Source organism: Anolis sagrei, chromosome 2 (genome assembly GCF_037176765.1).
Source record: "Anolis sagrei isolate rAnoSag1 chromosome 2, rAnoSag1.mat, whole genome shotgun sequence".
Taxonomy (NCBI): Eukaryota; Metazoa; Chordata; class Lepidosauria; order Squamata; family Dactyloidae; genus Anolis; species Anolis sagrei.
The window spans coordinates 166842049-166861432 of NC_090022.1; the positions used below are offsets into that span (position 1 = coordinate 166842049).

The following is a 19384-nucleotide window of genomic DNA, read 5'->3' on the forward strand; positions in this document are numbered from 1 at the left end:
CGAGAGCAGTACGTGTGAAAAAGATCTTGGAGTCCTCGTGGACAACAAGTTAAACATGAGCCAACAATGTGATGTGGCGGCAAAAAAAGCCAATGGGATTTTGGCCTGCATCAATAGGAGCATAGTGTCTAGATCTAAGGAAGTAATGCTACCCCTCTATTCTGCTTTGGTTAGACCACATCTGGAATATTGTGTCCAATTCTGGGCACCACAATTCAAGAGAGATATTGACAAGCTGGAAAGTGTCCAGAGGAGGGCGACTAAAATGATCAAGGGTCTGGAGAACAAGCCCTATGAGGAGCGGCTTAGGGAACTGGGCATGTTTAGCCTGAAGAAGAGAAGGCTGAGAGGAGATATGATAGCCATGTATAAATATGTGAGAGGAAGCCACAGGGAGGAGGGAGCTAGCTTGTTTTCTGCTTCCTTGGAGACTAGGACACGGAACAATGGCTTCAAACTACAAGAAAGGAGATTCCATCTGAACATTAGGAAGAACTTCCTGACTGTGAGAGCCGTTCAGCAGTGGAACTCTCTGCCCCGGAGTGTGGTGGAGGCTCCTTCTTTGGAAGCTTTTAAACAGAGGCTGGATGGCCATCTGTCAGGGGTGATTTGAATGCAATATTCCTGCTTCTTGGCAGGGGGTTGGACTGGATGGCCCATGAGGTCTCTTCCAACTCTTTGATTCTATGATTCTATGATTCTATGCCCTTCTCCCCCTGAAAGGGGACTCATGCTTACATATGCCAAAACCACTTTCAAAATTACAGAAAAAAGATTTTTTCCTCATTTTCATTGGAACTATTTTATCTTCAGAAATGCTAAAGTTATCTTTTTCTATGTATTCTTATACTGCTTTCAGCAGCCTATGGTTGGGTGTGTGCGCATGTATGTGCCTTCAGGTCTCCTTTTATTTATGGTGGCCACATGAATTTAATAGGGATTTCTTTGAGAGGAAATACTCAAAAATAGTTTTGTCAGTTTCCTTCTCTGAAATATAGCACCTGCTATTCAGTTGTGGCTTCCCATCCAAATACTAACCAGAACTGGCCCTACTTAGCATTCAAGATCAGACATTTAATCTTTCATTGACTTTGCCAGATGTTATTCTTCTGTACAGTAGTACCTGTTACCCCTGTGACCCAACTTGTACAGGCAGTCCCCAAGTTACAAACAAATTATGTAGTTTTGTTCTCACTGTAGGCTGAACAGTAAACATATTCATGGATTCCCTGCTGTTATATTAAGACTGTTACCCATGCTGTGACATGCTTGAAATCAAAATTTCATTTATTTGTAATTAGAAATAAATATTTCACAATGTATAATTACATATTGTTTTTGTGATTAATCACTATGCTTTATGTTCAGATTTTAACAATAAAAATACATCATGCATATCAGATATTTACATTACGATTCATAACAGTAGCAAAATAAGACATGTGCAGTGTGCATAGATTTTGGTAATTGTTTTTTAAAAAAAACTATAGTCCGACCCTCCAATGATCTGAGGGACAGTAATCTGGCCCCCTGTTTAAAAAGTTTGAGGACCCCTGTCCTAAACAACTGGAGGACCAAAGGTTGGAGCCACTAACAAAATAACTGAATTCAAACTTTGCAGGTAAATTCACTCCCACCTAATGGGTGGTTGATGTTACCTCTCTCAAATCATAAGGCAAACAATTCTCGTTGCCATGGTGGATATTATTGAGGTTGTTCAACCTGGACATGAAACATCTCCATTCCTGTCTGGAAGGACAGACTGAACAGATGATGCAGAAACTGCTATTTATTTTTATTTATTTATTTATCTTACTTATATACCGCTGTTCTCAGCCCGAAGGCGACTCACAGCAGTTCACAACAAATACAAACAGCAAAAATTCAGTGCTACAGTATAAAAACAGTTAACAACCTAACACATTACACAATTAATAAACAGTTACTACAATACCCATTCACTGTCGTCTCATCATCAAAAACATGTTCCAGATTCGTCATCCATTGTTCCATTCCAGTGTTCATTAACCAATCATTGCATTAATTATTCCAACGCCTGCTCAAACAGCCAGGTCTTCACTTTTTTGCAGAATACCATTAGAGATGGTGCTAGTCTAATGTCCGTAGGAAGGGCGTTCCACAGCCGAGGAGCCACCATCGAGAAGGCCCTATCTCTTGTCCCCGCCAGCCGTGCTTGAGAAGCAGGTGGGATCGAGAGCAGGGCCTCCCTGGAACATCTCAAAGTCCTGGTGGGTTCATAGGCAGAGATGCGGTCGGATAGGTAGCTTGGGCCGGAACCGCTATGCCTTCCCATTGTCTACCACAGGGTTCCTTTTGTGTGTCATATGCTTCATGTTTACATAAAACCATTGGGCAAGGTCATTGGAAGATTTGTACTGAAATATTACCAGTATAAAGATGAAATGGGGTTGCCTTCTCTTTCCATTGTCTGTGAAGCAAATGGTAAAGATAAACTAGCTTCTGGAGCCAGTTCAGGTATGACTGGGGAGTGACACAGTAAAACTTAAATCCAGATCAGAACACTGCTTGTCTGGATAAAGAGGCTCAATCTCTCTCTGGATGGTCTTGTAGCAGCATGTATATTCTGTAGCTTAAAATTTGCACATATGGTGGTAATTCTCGTCCATATGCAGCAGCTCAGAACCCTATAGCAAACTCTCTACCTCTTTAAGGCTATAGCCCCATCCATCCTCCCCAGACGGTATATAGGAAACTGCGGGCCTGTAGCCCCATTTCTTTTTTTCTGGCAGTATCTGGAAAGGTGCTGCTTGGAGAATCAAGAGGAGTGCCACTACAAATAGGAAATTTGGAGTGCCTGAAACCAATTACCAGACACCTTTTGCACCCTGAAAAACACAGCAATGGCTTTACTCACAATTTTTCCCTCTACGTACTGTTGTGAGACCTTATTATCAGAGTTAAATAATATCAAAACCAACCAAAGAAACAGATTGACAATTGAAGTTAGTAGAGCTTGCTTGGGCTTGAAGTGTACAAAATACCAACATTCAATTGAAGATTTAGCCAATGAAATTCAGCAACAAAAAAGTCACTAATAAGCAGGTTAGTTAAAGAATTCCCCCTCCCCTCAGTTATCTTAGTTCATGACACCCCAACACAAGTTAAATAATGTCAAGACCAACAAAAGAAACCAACTGACGAATGAACAAAGAAGTCACTAAGCACGTAAGATATAGAATTAGTTTTTGGTTTATTAAATACAGTTATATATTACAACTAAATATTTTTGTTATTTAAACTAAATATTGCAAAATAACATTTTTTTTTCCTTGAAGTGACACATCACCTGAGTTATGTTCAGTTTTTTGGCGAATTTTGACACACCAAGCTCAAAAGGTTGCCCTTCACTGGCCTACTGCATTGACACATACCTTAACCTTTTCAAACTCTCAGTGGGTTATTATGTAACCGGTTCTGTTTCATGATCCTACAGAAACCACAAATCATTCTACAAGAAATAGTATTACTATAACATCTGATTGCCCTTATTAATAATCCTTTATCTGGACAAGTAACAATTGTCACAGGTAAGAGAATCAGACAGGCCGTGTTTTATCACTCTATTTAATTTATATGTATAATATATCATACATAAAGCAAAATTAGATACGGAGGAAGGACGTGTGTGAATTGGAAGTAAGAACAACAATAATTTCAAGTATGTAGATGATATAATATTACTAGCAGAAAAGAACTTAAGCAATGCAAAAGCGGTTTTACAGTTGATTAATAAGTAGACAAAAATAATTACCACAATTGATCTTCATAACTTTGCAGTAAGTAATGAAGACATCAAAATAGTAAAATGTGTTTTTCTACCTTGGCTCAGTCATTAATCAAATGGAGGCTGTGGATCAAGCCTCTGAAAGATCTCCCCTCCTATGTGGGGTACCCCAAGGTGCAATTCTCTCCCCTCTTCTCTTCAACATCTATGTTAGACCCCTTGCTAGTTTGGCTCGGAGTTTCGGCCTAGACTGCTATCAATATTATTATTAATTATTATTAAACTTTATTTGTACCCCGCTAGCATCTCCCAAAGGACTCAATACATAGGCCAAGGCCTCAGTACACAATATAATACAAAACCTAAAGCAAATTAAAACAAAGCAATATAAACAACAAGCAATAAACAATACACTAAGACACAATAAAACTGGGCCGGGCCAAAGTAAAGGGTACAAGATTAAAAGTGCTGATGTGACAAGTGGTATATAAGGCATTATAGGGCAAGTGCAGTGTGCGGTGTGCAGCCATCTTAATTCTAGTAAAGTGCTTATGGGACTTGGTTCTGGAGATTTCCTAATCTGGGAAGGCACATCGGAATAGCCAGGTCTTCAAGTTCTTTCTGAATACTGCCAATGTAGGGGCCTGTCTAAGATCTTTGGGGAGGGTGTTCCAGAGTCGGGGGGCCACCACGGAAAAGGCCCTGTCTCGTGTCCCCACCAAACGCGCTTGCGACACAGGCGGGATCACGAGCAGGTCCTCTCCAGATGACCGAAGTGATTGTGTGGGTTCGTAGATGGAGATGCGGTTACGCAGGTAGGATTGTCCCAAACCATTCAGGGCTTTGTAGGTAAGCACCTGCACCTTATATTGGGCTCGGAAAATAAATGGCAGCCAGTGGAGCTCCTTGGTTGACCTCTCTCTGTAAGGGGCCCCAGTTAACATCCTGGCTGCTGCTCGTTGGACCAGTTGGAACTTCCGAGCCGTTTTCAAGGGCAGCCCCACGTAGAGCGCATTGCAGTAGTCCAATCTGGAGGTGACCAAGGCATGGACCACCCCGGCCAGATCAGCCTTCGCGAGGTACGGTCGCAGTTGGCGCACGAGTCTCAATTGTGCAAAAGCCCTCCCAGACACCGGCGACGCCTGAGCCTCAAGCGTAAGCGATGAATCCAAGAGGACTCACAAACTGCGGACCTGTGGCTTCAGGGGGAGTGCAACCCCGTCCAGCACAGGTTGCCATCCTATACCCCGGTCAGGTTTACAATCGACCAGGAGGACCTCTGTCTTGTCGGGATTGATCTTCAGCTTGTTCCTCCTCATCCAGATAGGCACAGCGGCCAAGCACTCGTCCAGCACCTGAGAAGCCTCCTTGGAATTGGGTGGAAAAGAGTAGTAGAGTTGTGTGTCATCTGCATAGAGGTGGCACCTAACTCCAAAACTCCGGATGACCTCTCCCAGAAGTTTCATGTAGATGTTAAAAAGCATGGGAGACAGAATAGAGCCTTGCGGGACCCCACAGGTCAAAGGCCAGGAGTCCGGGCAGGTGTCTCCCAACTTCACCATCTGGGATCGACCCTCCAGAAAGGATCGGAGCCACGACAAAACCATGCCCCCGAGACCCATCCCAGCAAGTCGTCCCAGAAGGATACCATGATCGATGGTATCGAAAGCCGCTGAGATGTCCAAGAGAACCAACAAGGTCACACTCCCCCTGTCCAGCTCTCTACGGAGGTCATCCACCAAGGCGACCAAGGCTGTCTCGGTACCGTGACAAGGCCTGAAACCAGACTGTGACTGATCTAGGTAGTTGATGTCATCTAAAAAGCCCTGGAGCTGGGAGGCAACCACCCGCTCCAACACCTTACCCAAGAAAGGGAGGTTGGAGATTGGTCTGAAATTGTTCAGCACCATGGAGTCAAGGGAAACCTTTTTAAGGAGTGGACGAACCACAGCTTGTTTCAGGTGAGATGGAAAAACCCCCTGCTCCAACGATGCATTAATGATCAACACAAACCAATCAACCAACCCCTCCCTGGCCGATTTAATTAGCCAAGACGGGCAAGGGTCCAGAGCCGACGTGGTTGCCCTCACAGCTCCAAGGACCTCCTCCATGGTCTCAGGAAGAACAAGCCTAAAAGAATCCCACAAAATCGGACAAGCAGGTGCCTCAATCACCTCCTCTGGCACTGTGATGAAATTGGAGTCGAGCTCAAGGCGTATGTGAGCGACTTTGTCTGCAAAATGGTGTGCGAAATCGCGACACCGAGTTGCTGGGTCGTCGAAAATCTCCTCCACCACAAGAGGCTGAAGGAGTTCCCCAACGACCCGGAACAACTCCGACGATCTATTTGCTGCAGACGCTATACGGGTAGTTGTATAGGACTCCTTGGCTACCTGTATAGCCACGGTATACGCTCTAAGAGAGGCTGTAGCCCGTGCTCGGTCAGACACGTCCCGAGAACTCCTCCAAGTGCTCTCTAGCCCCCTCCTCGCATGCTTCATCACAGCCAACTCCCCGGTGAACCAGGGAGACGGCTTGTCATGACGCAACGTGATGGGGCGTTCGGGAGCGATCGTATCTATCGCCCTGGTCATTTCCCTGTTATAGAGATCGACCAAGACATCGACAGGATCACCAGGCTCCATGACAGGAAGAACCCCAAGATTCCTCAGGAATCCCTCTGGATCCATCAGTCTCCTGGGGCGGACCATCTCAATTTGTCCTCCATCCCTGCGGAGGTTTAGGGTCGCCGAGAGTATAAAACTGACCAGATAGTGATCAGACCATGACACAGGAAGGATGTTTTGTTCTTCCACTCTGATCAATATGCGGACGACACCCAACTCCTTCTGCGTTTGGAGCCTGGAGCAACGCCAATACCAGACAATTTCACCTTATGTCTGGAGGCTCTGTCGAACTGGCTACATGCTAGTAGACTGAAGGTGAACCCAGCGAAGACTGAGATTCTCTGGCATGGCCGCTCGATTTGTCTGACCCATTTGCTACCCACCTTCGATGGTGCTGTCCTATCTCCTTCGCCTACCATTAAGAGCTTGGGTGTCGTTTTGGATTCGCAGCTGACAACGGAAGCTCAGGTCGCTTTGAAATAACAACTTATTAATAATAACTTATTAATGGAAGGCAATTAATAAGAAATTAAATGATGATGATGTAATCAAGAAATCAGAAGACAAAGGCTCACAAAGGCAGATGTGACTGCACTAAATAAGATCCTCAAGTATAAAGATATATACTTAAATACTAGAATTACAACCATCCAGATTGTACTAACTTCTGGTCAGTGAAGAAAACTGACAGGAGAAAAACCAAATCATTTGAAAGGTGGTCTGGCATTGTGACTTTGTTTTATTGTTTTAATTAATGCTATATGTATTGGTTTTAATGACTGTTTTGTATTTGATTGTGTTATATTATTGTAATTGTGATGCAGTGGTTTTGCCCCGTTACTAATGTAAGCTGTCCTGAGCCGCCCTTCGGGGGTAGAGAAGAGACAGGGTACAAATGCCAGAAATAAATAAATAAATAATAAAAGGACAAATGACTGAGAATTTGAGCAAATGAAGCCTGAAAGCTTACCAAAAGCAAAGTTGGCTAAACTGAGACAGCTATACTTTGGATATAAGAGGGGATGATCTGAATCCCTGGAAAAAAGTGACAAAATAATATCGACAGCAGCTGGGAAAGAAGGAACTGCCAAAGATGGATTGGTTCAAAAAGGAAGCCATTGCAGAGTATGCAAACCTGAACTGGGTATTCAAATCTAAACTGAGGCTCTCGAAGACCTCTCAGTTAAAAGATTACCACTAATTGCAATAGATTTGTCAGCAAATCACAATATGATCTCTAATAGTGTTCTAGTTAAAAAATAAAATCCAAAGATGACTGAATTTGCCCCCCTCGACTTTAGAAGATGGAGGTAAATGATCACTTTATTGCACATACGGGGACTCCGACAGCTTTTCAAGAAAATATTTGCCCTGCCAAGAATGCTATAAGCTACCAAGAGGCTTTAATTAGACAAATGTTACAGGTAAAAAACAGCAACACAGGAGCAACTAACTGGAAGCTCAAGTCATGATTTCAGTTGATATGCACTGCTTTTGAAAACTGCGACTGGCCATGATGGCGATCCTTCATTTTCAGAAATTTCTGAATGCATGTTAAGATAGATTTACTCAGGATGAATACTTTCTTTATAAAAATTTATCTAATAATGACTTCAGTTTTCAAACAAGGGTCTCCCTACTTATTGTGGTTGTTTCTCCATACCAAATTGCTCTGTTATTTCAAACATAACCACTGGATATTTGTCAGCCATTCTCCTTGCCTTGAAATAACTGGTTCCTTCCATCTCCGAGCATAAACAATTATCACTGTAGTTACCATTATAAAACTCCAGTCCCATAATGAATTTAGCCTTAACAAATGACTGTATGACTCCAATATTTCTGGACCTTCTGCAAATCTGCCACTAGTATACTTTTTTTTTTTTTGGGGGGGGGGGGTTGTACTTGATAATAAAATACAATCCTAAATCACCTAAATCAAGTCAAGCCTATTACAGTCCAATATTCAGGTGCTGCTTTCTTCATTACAAAGACCACAAAGATTCAATCATATCCCATATGAAGAAAGACTCTGTATCTGTGGAGCCCCCTGAAGTTGAAAATTTGAACCAGATTTTACATAACTGCAGCCTATATGAAAAAGAAAGAAAAATATTTATGGCCTTTCATTTGCAATAAAATAAGCTGGGATATAGCGGCTAAAACCTCATTTTTATTGGCTGGTTTTAACCCCATTCTAACAACACAGGTTGCCCTTTATTTGTTTAAAGCTGCTAAAAGGAGATCAGACTACATAGATCAGATAGGGATGCAGTGTAGGAGAGACGAGGATAGTTGATGCATATATCTATGGCTAAGCTACATTGGTTTTAAGTTGATAAATTCCTATACATTTGTATTCTATTTTAACAGGACCAGATGTACGTTGTATGTTGTGTTTGCACTGTCTGTTTTTTATAAGGCCAACTGGCTAATCAATAAAAATTGTTGTAAAGACCACAAAGTAGTTGAAATACAGCTTCCTGTAACATTGGGTAGCACGGTCATTTAAACTAGCTAAATAAATCTAACAAAATTTGTCTCACTTTCATGTTAAGCATGAGAACCTGTAACTATTATATTCTACATGCATGCATACAAACCCCAGAAAACTGGAATTTATTTACCAAAAGCAATCACTGTACTAATGTTAGATGGCAGGACTGTGATCGTAATGTGCTAATTGATTACAACTTGTAGAAAAACATGCAGTGATTGTAAACTACCATTTTAAGACACTAATGAGCATTCCTGCTAGGTGGTTTCAAAGTTCTGTTGAGGTTCTGAAAGGTAAGCATCAAATTCCTGCAAACTTTGGAAATACTTATTGAAAGCAGAACCCATTCTTGCCAATACAGCAGCCACATTAATGTGGTCAAAGTGCACATCTTTTTATGTCCAAAGTACAGTGACAGAAATAATGCAATCAAACCCCAGGAGCTATGCTAGGCCTATTTTCTAGCCTCCTTTACCTAGAGGTCCATAAGTGGAAACAAAGCTGTATTTGAAACCTATTTCTTAAGTCTCACATTCAAGTAAAAAGTAACAATTTCCAACACTTAGTTGATGGGTAGATGGATCTTGTGCAGTTCAATATGGCCCCTGCATCCATGGAGGACGATCCCAGAGATATACAAAACTGTGCACAATTGACTTGAAGAACTACTAACTCAAGAATTCAATTGAGTAATGCTGGAGGACCTAAAAATGCCTGAAGATGACATATTTTGTTGGATGCAGCAAAATTAAACTGTGGATACTGGCTCTGCAAATATGGGGGTCACAATGCATGTTTATTCAGAAACAAGGAAGCACCCCACAGGATAGGAGCCTAGGTAGAAACACTCCCAACTTTTAAAAAGTCGCTTTCTTTTCAGGCATACTCTTAAGGGAAGAAAGCTTTAAAGATGGAGCCAGTAGTTTAACAGATCCTTCATTTTCATAGGTTCATTTGTTTTAACTGTGAAGCTTTAAAAAAGCCCTGTGTTCAATTCTACTTTAATGTTTGTACCCTTTGAGTTTTAATCTATGTATGGCATGGTTTTTGGTGTTAGCTGCTTTGAGTCTCTTATGGGAGAGGTGAAGCAGGATATAAATACAGGCAGTCCTTGAGTTACGAAAAAGAGGTTCTCTAGGTTTGTTCTTAAGTTGAATTTGTATGTAAGATGGAACAAGTGCATCTTTAAGTATAACTTCAGCTATATATATATATATATATATATATATATATATTGCTTAGACCATGGGTCTTTCACATACAGAGCAAACATGCAAGTAAATATAAACCCGATTATAAAATTCCCAATAATGCAACATTTAAAATACTACATGAACTAGATCTTGCATAGTTAGAAGCCAAGTAAAATTCAATATTATTGAAGACTTACACAAGAGTACTTTGAGTATAAGCAACCACAGAATAGTTAGGTGAGGCTTTGAGTAGCATAGGAAAGAGTTAAGACGCTTGTAGTGTCTGTTTTGCTGTCTGTGTTCCTGTTCAGAAGATTTCCCCTCATTTTCTGTCCCGAGTGAGTTGCATTTTGAAAAATTTGGCTGGTTGTGGAAACAAGGACTGGTAACAAATCTTCAGTGGAGACACTTTTTCCCCCATGATAACTTTTCCAGGAGTGAATTTCCCTTCCCAAGGATAGATTTCCTATCACTTCCTGTTGTCTCACCCCCATTCTTTTGCAAGTCAGATATCTGTAACACTGGGACTACCCGTATTTCTTCGATTGTAAGACTCCATTAAATTGTCCTAATTTTGGTACAACAGCCACCAGAAATGCACCAGAGACAACTGGGATTGGAAGACGCTGCCCGTTTTATAGATATTTTTTTTGTCGTGTCAGGAGCGACCTGAGAAACTGCAAGTCGCTCCTGTTGTGAGAGAATTGGCCGTCTGCAAGGACGTTGCCCAGGGGACGCCCGGATGATTAGATGTTTTTATCATCCTTCTGGGAGGCTTCTCTCATGTACCCGCATGAGGAGCTGGAGCTGATAGAGCAGTGTTTCTCAACCTGGGGGCCGGGACCCCTGGGGGGGGTCACGAGGGGGTGTCAGAGGGGTCGCCAGAGACCATCAGAAAACACTGTATTTTCTGTTGGTCATGGGGCTCCTGTGTGGAAAGTTTGGTCCAATTCTATTATTGGTGGGGTTCAGAATGCTCTTTGGTTGTAGGTGAACTATACATCTCAGCAACTACAACTCCCAAATTTCAAGGTCTATTTTCCCCAAAATCCACCAATGTTCACATTTGGGCATATTGTGTAGTTATGCCAAGTTTGGTCCAGATCAATCATTGTTTGAGTCCACAGTGCTCTCTGGATGTAAGTGAACTACAACTCCAAAACTCAGGGTCAATGCCCAACAAACCCAGTATTTTCTGTCGGTCATGGGAGCTCTGTGTGCCAAGTTTGCTTCAATTCTATCATTGGTGGAGTTCAGAATGCTCTTTGATTGTAGGTGAACTATACATCCCAACAACTACAACTCCCAGATGACAAAATCAATCCCTCCCCACCCCATCGGTATCCAAATTTGAGCGCATTGCATATTTGTGCTGAATTTGGTCTAGTGAATGAAATTACATCCTGCATATCAAATATTTACATTATGATTCTTAATTGGAGTAAGATTACAATTATGAAGTAACAACGCAAATAATTTTATGATTGGGGGTCGCCACAACATGAGGAACTGTATTAAGGGGTCAAGGCATTAGGAAGGTTGAGAACCTCTGTGATAGAGGGAGCTCATCCGCCTCTTCCCGGATTTTAGATGCTGATATAGGAACAAAGTGAGTCTTAGAATTGAAGAGATAACGAATAATCATAATGCTGAAAGTTTCAGACATAGGAAGCTCATTAAGAGACTGCATTTCAGGCCCCAGAGCCAAATGTGCAGGTCTCGGCTTCTGGAGAAAGGCGTTTGCAGGAGCCTCACTCGCTCTGAAAAAGAGCCAGCCAAAACCCACCTTGGGCCTCCTTTCTCCGAGAGGAAAGAGGAACGGAGGGAAGGTCTCTCTGCAAAAGGTATCCCTCTTCAGGGAGAAAAAGTTGTGAAAGAGCCAGGGAGAGAAAGAAAGGGGGGAGGGGGCGTGGTGGGGGAGAAAATATTCCCCGAAGACTTGGGAGGATGGGGGGGGGGGAGGCCGCGAAGGGAGCCCCATGGCGCGCCATACAAAAGAGCGCCGCCTCCTGGGCCCTGCAGCGAGGGAAGGAAGGCAGGCAGGCAGGCAGGCAGGCCGGCCCGCCCCACTCACCGTCTCCTCAGCAGAACCATGAGCGGGTGCTGCTCTTCCCGCCGCTCTTGACGCCGGAGCCCCCCGCCAGGCCGGGGAGGGGGCGCGGCCGGCCCTCCCACTTACGCTACTGCTCCGGGAGCTGCTTCTCCTTCCGCTGCTGCTGCCTCTCGTTGTGCCCGCGACGGCTGCCCTGAAGAGACGTGGCAATGAGGCTTGATGCGGTCATCACTGCGCGACGGCAGCGCGAGGGAGGGGAGGGGGGAGGAAGAGGAGGAGGAGGAGGGGAAGCCGCAGGGACCAACCCGCGGAGGGAAGAGCGGCGGACGCCATCTTGCGGGGCGGGGGAGAAGGAGAACTGCGCATGTTTCTCCCGGGCACGGTTTCAGGCCTTCGCTGAAGGGGAGCCTCGCCGGGTTTTGAACCACACGCAGTCAGGGACACTCAGAATTCCGGGCAAGCGGGCATTGAGCGTTCCGCCTGAACACCGAGCCAGGTCGTTTTAGTGTACAATTAAAAGGTGGTTCGCGTTCGTCAAGGCCCCGATGCACACGTGCCTTCGCTTGAGAAAGGCGCCACACCCCCCAATACAATCTTTAGTTATGACAATTCGTTTCTATAAAAGGAGAAGTGTTTCAAGCAGGACCGCTTTGACCCTAAGGGCGTGTCTGAGACTCCACTGGACCTCCTTTCCTTGGGCAAAGAAGACTCCTGCTTCGCTTCCAGGATTAGGCAGCATCGCATGGCTCTAGGGTAGAGCTTTCTAAACTGCATTGTAACAACATTGCTGCGCTTGCATGCTGGTCACTTCTGTGGTGAGAGAATCAGCCGTCTACGAAGACGTTGCCCAGGGGACGGCGGATGTCTTGCAATCCAGGGAAAACCAATTACAAATGCAATTACAGGGAAAACCAGCTGATTCCCAACCCATCTAAAACACAGACATGTGCCTTTCATCTCAAGAACAGAGAAGCATCCCGAGCTCTGAAGATCACCTGGGAAGGGATCCCACTGGAGCATTGCAGCGCACACAAATACCTGGGAGTCACTCTGGACCGTGCTCTTACCTACAAGAAGCATTGCCTGAACATCAAGCAAAAAGTGGGTGCCAGAAACAATATACGAAAGCTGACTGGCACAACCTGGGGATCACAACCAGATATAGTGAAGACATCTGCCCTTGCACTGTGCTACTCTGCTGCTGAGTATGCATGCCCAGTGTGGAACACATTTCACAACACTAAAACAGTAGATGTGGCTCTTAATGAGACATGCCGCATTTTCACGGGGTGTCTGTAGATCATGCCGCATTTTCATGCCCTACACCACTGGAAAAATTACACTGCTTAGCCAGTATTGCACCACCTGACATCCGCCGGGAAGTAGCAGCCAATAGTGAAAAGCAGTGACATCTCCAGCTCATCCCCTGTTTGGGTATCAGCCAGCACGTCAACAACTTAAATCTAGAAATAGTTTTCTAAGATCTACAGAGACACTTGCTGGAACACCTCAGCAAGCGAGAGTCCAAAAGTGGCAGGCTCAAACCTAGAACCTCAACCAATGCCTGATACCAAATGAGAGACTCCCCCCTGGGCACACAGAGGATTGGGCGACTTGGAAGGCGCTGAATAGACTGCGCTCTGGCATCACGAGATTCAGAGCCAACCTTCAGAAATGGGGCTACAAAGTGGAATCCACGACATGTGAGTGCGGAGAGGAGCAAACCACTGACCACCTGCTGCAATACAACCTGAGCCCTGCCACATGCACCATGGAGGACCTTCTTGCAGCAACACCAGAAGCACTCCAAGTGGCCAGATACTCGTTAAAGGACATTTAATCAACTACCAAATTCACGAATTTTGTATTTTGTCTGTTTGTTTGCTTTGTTCTATTAGAAATGTAATACAACTGACTGATTGCCCTGACATGACAAATAAATAAACATTGCTGTTTCGGCTGCAGAGTTTGGGTTTGTCACGCTCATATAACGGCACACTGCGGAGGCCCCATCTACACTGCCATTACAATGCAGGCTGAACTGCCAGGCCTGTAGCTTGGGGGGGGGGGGGGTTAGGGGTTCAACCCCCACCCCGAAATTTTTCAGATTAAAAAAAACCTGGTTTACTCATGAATTTTAACTGGTTAACCAAATCCCCATGCTAAGTCTATGAGACACAAAAAATTAAGAGTCCCTCCAGAACTGCAAGCACTATCTCAAGTAAATATTGACAATTTATTCACACTGTCATTACTTGCAGCAATAGCCGATGTAGCGAAGCAACCAGGTTGGGGTGGGTGGGTGTTGATTGCTCTCATTAAGGAGGCCAGACTTGGTGGAGGTGGTTGACAGGGGTGGAGCTGCAGGCTATTGAAGGCTGCTCTGCCCCCCGCTGTGCTCTTTGCTTCAGTGTGACCCTACACCCCTCCCCCCGAATTTTTTTTCTGGTTACGGCCCTGTGAACTGCATTATGAGTCTACATGAGGCATGGGCAAACCTCGGCCCTGCAGGTGTTTTGGACTTCAGCTCCCACAATTCCAAACAGCCATAAATGAAAGGTTTTCATGAGTTATGTTGTGTTTTGGCATTATAATTTATGTATATATCTGTCCTTTCGTAAGAGCTTGAAGACCAGGTGGTTTAAACAAGCCTTTGAGAATGACTAGTTCTAGCTCAGCCCCAGATACTGTTCAATATGGCCATATCTTTTTCTACCAATTACCCAGGTCACTTCCTCCTATTAGGCCCTGGAAATGAACAGCCATAGACTCTACCTATTATTGTTGTTGCCTTGTACCTAATTTCCTGCGCCCTCTACAAATTGCACCTGCCTTGGTCTGGCCTTTTAAATTGCCTTGAGCAGGCAGGATTATTTTAAATATATATCTGCTATGGTGATTTTTATGTTTATATTGTCTTGTTAATTTTCTGTTTATGTTGTTTACTTTGCATTGATGATGTTGCTTGGAAACCGCTCTGAGTCCCCTTGGGGAGATAGAGCGGTTTATAAATAACATTTTGTTGTTGTCTTACAAGAAATTGGTTTAACCCAAAAAAACAATTTTAACATGAGCCATTTAATTTACAATTAAAGTATTTATCGTATCAGGAGCGAACCAAAGCTACAGTTGTAAAGTAGTTAAAAAACACAAAGTTTAAAAACCTGACATTATACTAAAGTCCCTTTGACCAGTAGCTGGCCTCTTGGAGTGCCTCTAATGTTGCTGCAAGAAGGTCCTCCATTGTGCATGTGGCAGGGCTCAGGTTGCATTGCAGCAGGTGGTCAGTGATTTGCTCTTCTCCACATTCGCATGTCATGGACTTCGCTTTGTGGCCCCATTTTTAAAGTTTGGCTCTGCATCTCGTAGTCCCAGAGCACAGTCTGTTCAGTGCCTTTCAAGTCGCCCGGTCTTCTGTGTCCCCAGGAATTTCATTTGGTATCAGCGATGGCTTGAGGTTCCCGGTTTTAGCATGACGCTTTTGGACTCTCGCTTGCCGAGGTGTTCCTGTGAGTATCTCTGTAGATCTTAGAAAACTATTTCTTAATTTAAGTCGTTGGCGTTCTGGCTGATACCCAAACGGGGTGGGCCAGAGATGTCACTGCATTGGTCCTTTCACTATTGGTTGCTACTCCACGGTGGATGTCAGTTGGTGCAATACTGGCTAAACAGTGTAATTTCTCCAGTGGTGTGGGGCACAGACACCCTGTGATAATGCGGCATGTCTCATTAAGAGCCACATCCACTGTTTTAGCATGGTGAGATGTGTTCCACACTGGGCATTCATACTCAGCAGCAGAGTAGCAAAGCACAAGGGCAGAGGTCTTCACTGTATCTGGTTGTGATCCTCAGGTTGTGTCAGTCAGTTTTTTGTATGACACTATTTCTAGGACCCACTTTTTACCTGATATTCAAGCACTGCTTCTTATAACTCAGAGCACAGTCCAGAGTGACACCCAGGTATTTTGGTGTGCTGCAATGTCCCAGTGAGATTCCTTCCTAGGTAATCCTCAAAGCTCAAGATGCCTGTCTGTTCTTTAGATGAAAAGCACATGTCTGTGTTTCAGATGTATTAGGAATCAGCTGGTTTGCCTGTAATATGCAATAAGAGCACCTAAAGCTTTGGCGAGCTTGTTTAACCATTTCAAAGCTCCCTGCTTGAGCGGTGATGGCATGATCGTCAGCATAGATCAAGCCCCTTCTGGAAGAGGCTGATCATTTGTGTAAATGTTAAACACTGATGGAGGAAGCATGCTCCCCTGAGACAGGCAGTTCTTCTGTTTTTGCCATCTGCTTAATAGCTGCTGACAGGTCTATGAAGAGAGCCTTTCAAAACCATCTTCTATCTGCTGAGTAAGGTTCAACACTTGTGATGTGCAGCTTTTGCTTTTCCTGAAGCAAGCTTGCTGTGAAATCATACATGGGTTTATTTTTTCAGTAATTCTATGCAAAATAAGTCTCTCCAGAACTTTGCAAAGATGGCACAACAAAGAGACTGGTTGATAGCTTTTTGGATCATTACGGTCTTTATCTGGTTTCAAGATGGCTGACTCTCAAGATGGACATGGCTCTCAATAAATGTAAAAATAGCAAAACAGTTACCCTGGATGATCTATGGATGGAACCAATTAAGAACTTTGGTCCAAAAGCAAAGGTGCTGCCTGCCCAAGCTAATGAATATGCATTGCACCCTGTCAGATCCCCAAAATCTGGAGGAAAGCAAGAGTCATAGCCATCTTGAAACCAGACAAAGACCGTAATTATACAATCAAAGTAATATACACTCAGAAAAAAAGAAAAGGGGAGATGGGAAAAAGTGGGGGTCAGAGACCCAATCCTGGCTTAATTAAGTTTTTAAAAATGCCAATACAGATCCAAATTATTAACCCTAATAAAATTGCAAATAACCAGAACTGTAGATTATTACATTGTTGGATTTCTTATTACTCAGAAAAATCAATAAATGGGTTTTTTTCTGGTTTTGTTTTGTTTTTTGTTTTTGCCATGTCAGGAGCAACTTGAGAAACTGCAAGTCGCTTCTGATGTGAGATAATTGGCTGTCTGCAAGGACGTTGCCCAGGGGATGCCTGGATGATTTGATGTTTTTATCATCCTTGTGGGAGGCTTCTCTCATTTCCCCGCATGAGGAGTTGGAGCTGATAGAGGGAGCTCATCCACCTCTCCCCGGATTCGAACCTGCGACCTGTCGTCTTTTGTTTTGCCAGCACAGGGGTTTAACCCACTGCGCTACCGGGGGATCTGCTTTTCTGGTAACATTACAAAATCAATCTTTACATATTTTTAACTAACTTAGAAAAATTAGTCCAGTAATTTCTCTCCTCCTTACAGGTTCACATCATGTGAAAAAAGAGCCATCTTTGTCTTGACATCCCCAACATTGGTTTGAATCTTTCTGGAACATTTCTGACAGCTTATTTGGGGTTACTATCTATTCATCATATCCGAGTTCTCTTTTAATGACATCACAAAGCAAATTCATTATCTTTGGACCACATTCCTCTCCAAACATTCATATGGAATTATGGCCAAAACGTTCGACCCTTCTAATTATGTTGTTGATTTCTAATAGCAAAGTGCTTCTGCTACTTCCGCCCATTTGGCTTCCTTTGTAGCATTACAGGCCTTATACATCTGCAATGTCGAGAACCAGATCTTATGATGGCAGCATAACCAAAAAAAATAGGAAGTAAAAGCATGTCTGTCTGGCCAAGGTAGATGAGATCATCACTGAAGTGCTATGCATACCACTTAAAGAGCAGTGAACACCCTACCTCAATTGGTTGGTGGACATTCAGTAGTAGCCTAACTCACTTCTCCATGCGATCACTCAGTGTCCTTTTCTCCAGACAAATATAATTTCGTAGAGTGTGGCAAAAAATAATTTACAGAAATTTATAATAGGACACATAACTAAGTGTTTATTTTTATAGGTTTTTAGAAGTATTGCTTGAAAAAAGACGTGAAAAGGAGCACATCCAAGGAACAGTAACTTCCAAGTAAGATGTACGTCTCTCCAAAAGATGAGACAGCTATCTCTCTTTTTAGAAGTTGCATTATGGATACTTCAGTTCAACTCTTTAGTGGGGAGAAGTTTTATCTTTTCTACTATGCCATTTGACAATATCTCTGAACATATGTACATGCCCAGAACAAAGGTTGAAATTATGTGCACACTTACTCAGGAGTATGGTGAATTCAACAGGATTTTCTTTTGTGTGAATATATGGGGGGGGGGGGGGGTTATGCAGTGGATTATCCCTTTGCTATAATTTATAAATCCTTCAGTATTGAAGTGCTGCTTGCTTGCTAACTCAGTAAATTTTCTATATTACTTCACACAGTTAGCATAGTGAATGGAGGTTTTTCTGCAGAAATCTAAGGGAACTCATAGAAATGCTTCTGTAGAAGTAACAGGCCACCAGAAAGAACATCTTCATTATAAATCTTTTTGTACAATTGGATATGCATGTGATAATTTGGGATCCTTCCACACAGTCCTATATTCCAGAATATCAAGGCAGAAAATCCCACATTATCTGCTTTGAACTGAGTTATCTGAGTCCACTCTCAGATAATGTGGGATTTTCTGCCTTGATATTCTGGGATATAGGGCTGTGTGGAAGGGCCCTTAGCAGTTTGTAAACTCTTAACATTCTGTGGACCTGATTAAATCTAAGAAAAGGATTTAAGAGTCATCAGCAATGTTTAAACTATTTCACAGCACCATTTAAATTTTCTTCTTCCACATTATAAAAATAGGAAAATAAACCTAGAATTGCAATCAAAGTCTGTTTGTTCAATCACAATGAAGAAAACGGATCCCAGTACAAAAACATTTCCTTGTGTTCTGAACTTCTGTTCTTGAGAGCATTGGAAATATCTTCTTCTCTCAAAAAGATGTACCTTATTCAGTAGATAATATTCAGTTAAAGTCAAGCAGTCTTACTCCCAGCTGAATTAAGTGAGTGAGTACAATTGTTGTATGCTGTGAAATGTCTAGTGAAATCAACAGAACCTTAAATGTATCCAGTTTGTCTGCATTATCCATGACAGCCTTAGAAAACCGGTGCTTTTATTATAAAAGCATCATTGACCAGTTTAAGTACATTGAAAAATATTCAAATCCAGCATTTTCTTCAGGATTCTTGATCTACCCTCAACAAAAGAAATTCCCCTTCACTTCAATGAAGGTCACGTCTTGTGTTTTCTAAGAAATATTCTTCTGTG

General features: G+C 43.1%; 1 protein-coding gene across 1 annotated transcript in view; it reads right to left on the bottom strand.

The window, feature by feature from the left end:
* TMEM39A (transmembrane protein 39A) overlaps window positions 1-12381 on the bottom strand; it is a 39478-nt gene extending 27097 nt beyond the window's left edge. The window contains exon 1 of the mRNA XM_060763424.2: window positions 12158-12381. The gene's annotated coding sequence lies outside the window, so the exon portion shown is untranslated. The remainder of the gene's footprint in view (window positions 1-12157) is intronic.
* Window positions 12382-19384: the final 7003 nt, after the last annotated feature.